The 7,304-nt window shown below is 31.8% G+C and overlaps 1 long non-coding RNA gene across 1 annotated transcript; it reads right to left on the reverse strand.

Moving 5' to 3' along the window:
• Window positions 1–3,342: 3,342 nt before the first annotated feature.
• Window positions 3,343–4,758, reverse strand: LOC139502264 (uncharacterized). The gene is made up of 2 exons (XR_011658767.1): window positions 4,708–4,758; window positions 3,343–3,434 (listed from the first exon to the last, which is right to left on the reverse strand). It is a non-coding gene; the product is annotated as an uncharacterized lncRNA (long non-coding RNA).
• Window positions 4,759–7,304: the final 2,546 nt, after the last annotated feature.

Here is a 7,304-nt window from a genome sequence, read left to right on the forward strand (position 1 = left end):
TCCTATTTTTAACAGATTTTATTTGGTACTAAAGAAGAAAATAACAAAACCATAAAATGTTAATAAGTAAAATAGTACAAGAGTTGTCTCCCATTGGAATTGAACCAATCTACAATAAATGTATTCTCCTTCAGATGAAGACTTTTTATGTACTGGTTAGTGCTTAGTAAAAATAATATTTCCATCACCATAGGATTAAATATCTTAAAGGAAAATGTTAATAAGTAGAATAGTACAAGAGTTGTCTCCCATTGGAATTGAACCAATCTACAATAAATGTATTCTCCTTCAGATGAAGACTTTTTATGTACTGGTTAGTGCTTAGTAAAAATAATATTTCCATCACCATAGGATTAAATATCTTAAAGGAAAATGTTAATAAGTAGAATAGTACAAGAGTTGTCTCCCATTGGAATTGAACCAATCTACAATAAATGTATTCTCCTTCAGATGAAGACTTTTTATGTACTGGTTAGTGGTTAGTTAAAAAATAATATTTCCATCACCATAGGATTAAATATCTTAAAGGAAAATGTTAATAAGTAGAATAGTACAAGAGTTGTCTCCCATTGGAATTGAACCAATCTACAATAAATGTATTCTCCTTCAGATGAAGACTTTTTATGTACTGGTGAGTGGTTAGTTAAAAGTCATATTTCTATCACCAGAGGATTAAATATCTTAAAGGAAAATGTTAATAAGTAAAATAGTACAAGAGTTGTCTCCCATTGGAATTGAACCAATCTACAATAATTGTATTCTCCTTCAGATGAAGACTTTATATGTACTGGTTAGTGGTTGGTAAAAAATAATATTTCCATCACCAGAGGATTCATTAACAGCAGGAAAATGTTAATGAAGAAAATAGTTAATGAAGTCTCCATATTTATTCTAAAACTGAAAACAAAACCAGTAATGTCAGTAATATTTACAATTTTCTTTACCTTTAACGTCTTCTAACATATGTTGTAGTCTTGCATTAAAAACGCTCTGTACTGGTTGTCAACAGGAACAATAGCATGCATTGACTTTAATAGACTATTATAAATTTCTTGTCCATCAAATTGAAGATTTTCCTGACAAAATAAAGAAATATAAATACTATTCTTTCAATGCTATTATTCATTTTACAACGATATTTTCAAAAACTTACAATTCAGCTTGAAATTAAAATTTAATCAATTGTGATGTATATTTGGGATGTAGGTAACCACAGTTTTGGCTATAAACTAAAAATAACTGTCATACAAGTGGGAGGTTGAGTTAGCATAAAAAAAACGTTTACTTGTACTAAGTAAGAAATATGATACATTTTTTGTTGTATATATTGTGAAACAATTAATTTGTCATATTTTAACGGACTTTCCCCTACAAAAAATTAACATTGGAATTTGAAGTTTTTAATAATCACTTTTTTATAAATGAAGTTAAATTGTTGTTTTCAGTCAAGTTAGATTATTTGAAAATCCCACATAACAGCCTTGATATAACAAACAACAATAGTGAGGTTAAAATATATCATTTCAATCCGTATCAGCCTTGATAGAACAAACAACAAAAGTGAGGCTGATAATGGATAATTTCAATCCATAACAGCCTTGATAGAACAAACAACAAAAGTAAGATTGATAATGGATAATTTCAAACCATAACAGCCTTGATAGAACAAACAACAATAGTAAGGCTGATAATGGATAATTTCAAACCATAACAGCCTTGATAGAACAAACAATAATAGAATGGTTGATAATGGATAATTTCAAACCATAACAGCCTTGATAGAACAAACAACAAAAGTGGGGTTGATAATGGATAATTTCAAGCCATAACAGCCTTGATAGAACAAACAACAATAGTGAGGCTGATAATGGATCATTCCAAACCATAACAGCCTTGATAGAACAAACAACAATAGTAAGGCTGATAATGGATAATTTCAAGCCATACCAGGCTTGATAGAACAAACAACAATAGTGAGGCTGATAATGGATCATTCCAAACCATAACAGCCTTGATAGAACAAACAACAATAGTAAGGTTGATAATTGATAATTTCAAACCATAACAGCCTTGATAGAACAAACAACAATAGTAAGGCTGATAATGGATAATTTCTAACCATAACAGCCTTGATAGAACAAACAACAATAGTGAGGCTGATAATGGATAATTTCAAGCCATAACAGCCTTGATAGAACAAACAACAATAGTAAGGTTGATAATGGATAATTTCAAACCATAACAGCCTTGATAGAACAAACAACAATAGTAAGGCTGATAATGGATAATTACAAACCATAACAGCCTTGATAGAACAAACAACAATAGTGAGGCTGATAATGGATAATTTCAAGCCATAACAGCCTTGATAGAACACACAACAATAGTAAGGCTGATAATTGATAATTTCAAACCATAACAGCCTTGTTAGAACACACAACAATAGTAAGGCTGATAATGGATAATTTCAAACCATAACAGCCTTGATAGAATAAACAACAATAATTGGGTTGATAATGGATCATTTTAAACCATAACAGCCTTGATAGAACAAACAACAATAGTAAGGCTGATAATGGATAATTTGAAACCATAACAGCCTTGATAGAACAAACAACAATAGTGAGGCTGATAATGGATAATTTCAAACCATAACAGCCTTGATAGAATAAACAACAATAATTGGGTTGATAATGGATCATTTTAAACCATAACAGCCTTGATAGAACAAACAACAATAGTAAGGCTGATAATGGATAATTTCAAACCATAACAGCCTTGATAGAACAAACAACAATAGTAAGGCTGATAATGGATAATTTCAAACCATAACAGCCTTGATAGAACAAACAACAATAGTAAGGCTGATAATGGATAATTTCAAACCATAACAGCCTTGATAGAACAAACAACAATAGTGAGGCTGATAATGGATAATTTCAAGCCATAACAGCCTTGATAGAACACACAACAATAGTAAGGCTGATAATTGATAATTTCAAACCATAACAGCCTTGATAGAACACACAACAATAGTAAGGCTGATAATGGATAATTTCAAACCATAACAGCCTTGATAGAATAAACAACAATAATTGGGTTGATAATGGATCATTTTAAACCATAACAGCCTTGATAGAACAAACAACAATAGAGAGGTTGATAAGGGATCATTTTAAACCATAACAGCCTTGATCATTTGATAAAACACACACTGGTTGTGCATGTTTTTTTTAATCATTGAAATTTCCTTTGGAACATGTCCAACTGGGATGCTGAGAAAAAGACACCAAATCTACTTTAAATAATTTTTTGGCATTTTATATAAATAATTTACAAAAACCTTTCACGTTTCAATCTTCTTTTTCCTTTTGATTTGTCAGCTACCTCTTTTTCCAATCCACCATTGAGCACACATTTCACCTTTCTAATATCTGTACAAAAGTAAAAAAAAGCTTCAGTTCAGTTTGTGTCCAAATACTGTTTTTAACATTAAAATGGGCTAAAATGTTGCCAACTCTACACTTGACAAAATAATGTTGTTAGTATAGGCAAATGCATATAATTTTGTAATACTAAGATTAATAAAATTAGTTCTTGGTGATTCTGTGCTACCAAAAAGAGACAAATAACAAAGATTGGTATTTAGCTCATTGATTTCATATTCTTTTCACTTTTTATACTGCAGCTAGAACATGTAGAACCCTTCATGTTGTCTTTAGCTACCAAATATATTTACAAAGAGATATTTCATGCTCTGTTGTTTTCATGTCACAATATCATGTTATTTTAATTACAATTTAGGGTTTGTTAAGGGATCAACCATTATATCTTTGTGATAACATATTCATAAACAATAACTGTTTAGTGTCTTTAAATATCAGCTGTATTTGTATGAAGCTAGGAAACAGGTGTAATGCAAGCTTTAGCAAGCTATTATTCCTGTTTCTGGCAAGTAAAAAAAATACAGCTAATACAATGTATTAAAAGACACTAAACAGTTATTGTCTTTATCCTGCAATTAATTCTGTATATTGGTTGTAATTTGAAAGACAAAAAAACTCACATTTTCTGCATTTATTTTTCAATTTTAAATGTATGCTGAAATTGACATGGTGATTTGGTTACACAATCATACACATTCAAGTTTTGAAATCTGCAATTGACATCGTAGAAACGACTGCTGTTCATGTGTGTATGTTATCAGAAAATTTGTGTAATTCTTGTAGCTTTAAAGAAACGTTTGAAAACAAACAGAACCTATCAAAGTAATTCTTATTTCCCATAAGGTCAAACAATACATCATTGGAATGTGACTGCAATACACATTCTGAGATGGTTAAACGACAAACTAGTTTATGAGGCTCCCTTACAAGTAGACCCATGTTAGCAACACTCTGAAACCGATTGTGGATGGGCGAGTGTCATATGCTGTCCAGATGTCTGAGGGCTATGTGTATTTAGCTTTAGTGCAGAATGCAGTCATCTACTACAGATTCAATGATTCATCTAACATAAACACATCGTTCTGGTTAGCCAACTGCCCAGCTGATCAACCTGGCCCTAAAAGCAGCTGTTGTGGAGTCCATATGAAAAAGAAACATCAAAATAGTAAAAAAAACAAACCAAACCAACTCACAAAACTAAGATGGCAGCCTACAAAAAAAGGCATCTTCACCTGTTAACCTTATTTAATTTCAAACTCACCTGCCATTGTATTGCATAAAATGCAGAGAGACGTCAATCGTGTCAATGTTTGCAAATGAACACAAAGAATCTAGCCATAATCATATGAGAAACAAAAATTGTGTAAACAGCTAATGTGGATTTTTTAGAAAATGTCATGATTTATGACTTTCAGTTTATTTCATGTATCTAAAGTGAAAGAATACAAGGTACAGTACAGAAATTGGACAAACATGCCACTGATACATATGTGTATGTGACAAAACAACATCAGCTTGTACTGCATTACATGTAACAGTATCGTCCCTATCCATTTTAATCAAATAAATTTGTCTCGCAGGCCTCCAGAATTAAGTGTTCACCCCAAGAAGCTGAACTGAAATTAGGTGTAAATTCTGGATCAGTGGCTGGTGCTAAGTATAGTCTATAGATATGTTCCAGACCATACATGTTATACACCTTGTCGCTAATCCCGCTAACCCCGCCGCTTGAACTTTTGACGCATACAACAATCGCTTTTCCATTGTAGCGTTAGATGTTTTGTTTTATGACGTAAAAATTTTACGGGAACCTGTGCGATATCCAGTAAAAAATGAATTTGGTGTTTTTACTGTCTTCTGGTTGATTACAATTATTAGTTTTATTTTCAATGTTGTCAATTTTGCTGGCGACATGCCCACTCTGACGTTGTGTATTCATACGCCAACATGTGCATGATGTGTGTACGTTGTTATTGTTAATATAAAAAATATAAAAAGTTTTTTGAGCCTTATTTTTGATAGAAATTTATTTATAATGAATGGCAATAATTTATTTTGATTTTATTGAACCATAAAACTAATTTTTGACTCTTCACATTTTACATAATCCGCTTCGCGGAAGAAGTCAAAAACTAGTTTTATGGTTCAATAAATTCAAAATAAATAACAGCCATTCATTAAATGGCGTTCAAATAGCGATAAGGTCTATTGGATCATATGGTTTAAATTCAAAAAACATTTATCACATTCTTTATTTTAAGTTTTATTTAAAATATCATAAAAATGTCCTGTACCAAGTCAGGAATATGGCATAGCTCATTTCAGTGTGTGTTACATTTCCTCTTATTATTGAGTGTGGGTTCACATTACTGTAAGACGTGTCACGGTACTTTTCTAACCCAAATTCATGTGTTTGGTTTAGATGTTATGTTTGTTGACGTTGCTCTCGTGGGATTTTGTCTGGTGCTTGGTCCGTTTCTATGTGTGTTGCATTTTGATGTTGTGTGGTTGCTCTCCTCTTGTATTTATTGCGTTTCCCTCGGTTTTGTTTTTTGTCCATGGATTTATGAGTTTTGAACAGCGGTATACTACTTTTGCCTTTATTTACAAATTGTTATTATTACAAATTTTATGAGATGGATAAAATGAACAAACGAACAACTGAAATTAAATATCTGTTGAAATGTATATCTGAATCCTAGTTCATGTATTTAGGTACTCTTGCCAAAGGTGACACAAGTATAGCACAACCATTTCCTGCATAATATACCATGTAGTCCTGGAAATTAGGAGACAAGATTTTCAACCTGTCTTGTATAAATTTGTTAATTTATAGTACAGTGGTCAGTTTATTCATTTGCTCAAGGACGTATAACTAACTGTTAGTTATACGTCCTTGATTTGCTGTATTGAAAAAATAACACAATAATATATTACTTAATCTAAAAACCCAATCACTACTGTAAGCATGGTCGTTGTCTCATCCTTAAAAGTGTTTTCTATGTTCAAGTGTCAGTGTCAGTATGTAGGCAATCGTGGTTCCCAAAAATATTAGATTGTCTTGATCACACATGCGTTTGACTGAAAACTTATTCGAAATAATTTCTCCCTCAATTTGTTTATTCCGATTTACAGAATAATGTCAATTTTTTTATTTGAAAGTAAAAAAATAACACTAAATTAATTTTAAATAGTATTTTAGTTTAATTAATATAAAAATAAAATAGTTTCCCAACCATTCTGAATGTTTTGTAATGGAAACAAACGAAGGCTGATCGCTAAGGTTGATCGCCATATACACCTTGCTCTAATACCTGCTGGTGACAGGGGAGTGTAACCGATGAATTGATCCTGAATCAGATAAGATTTTCCCGGTACGTCTAAACACCGCTCAGGAGGACCTCCTGGGTGCACACATGCAGGACATACAAAGTGCACTCATGATCACTCATGGCAGACCCTATATAGTCGCCGTCGTATCTGCACACATGATGGATGTATATATTCGTTATAGATCGTCATACACTTCTCATTTTAGAGTTAAATTTGCAAGCAACCTCTTAAGATTTTAAAATAATAATGCTACTAAAAATATATTATTTCCCCCAATTTTCGCAATTTTTTCGCCGTATAAAATATTTAGGCGACTGTGCTTTTAGTGAATATAAACGATTACGAGGCCTCACGAATAAATATAAATATGAAATATACTGGAACATCGATTAGCATAGATCGAGCAGCAGAGTAAACTTCCACATAAATCTCGAAGTTATTTACGCCGGATATTATAGACTGTGCTACTGAATAAAGTTGTCAAATACATTAATTTGTGTTTTTTACTTCTACAAGAAATTTGAT

The sequence above is a fragment of the Mytilus edulis genome, chromosome 13 (genome assembly GCF_963676685.1).
Source record: "Mytilus edulis chromosome 13, xbMytEdul2.2, whole genome shotgun sequence".
NCBI classification, from domain to species: domain Eukaryota; kingdom Metazoa; phylum Mollusca; class Bivalvia; order Mytilida; family Mytilidae; genus Mytilus; species Mytilus edulis.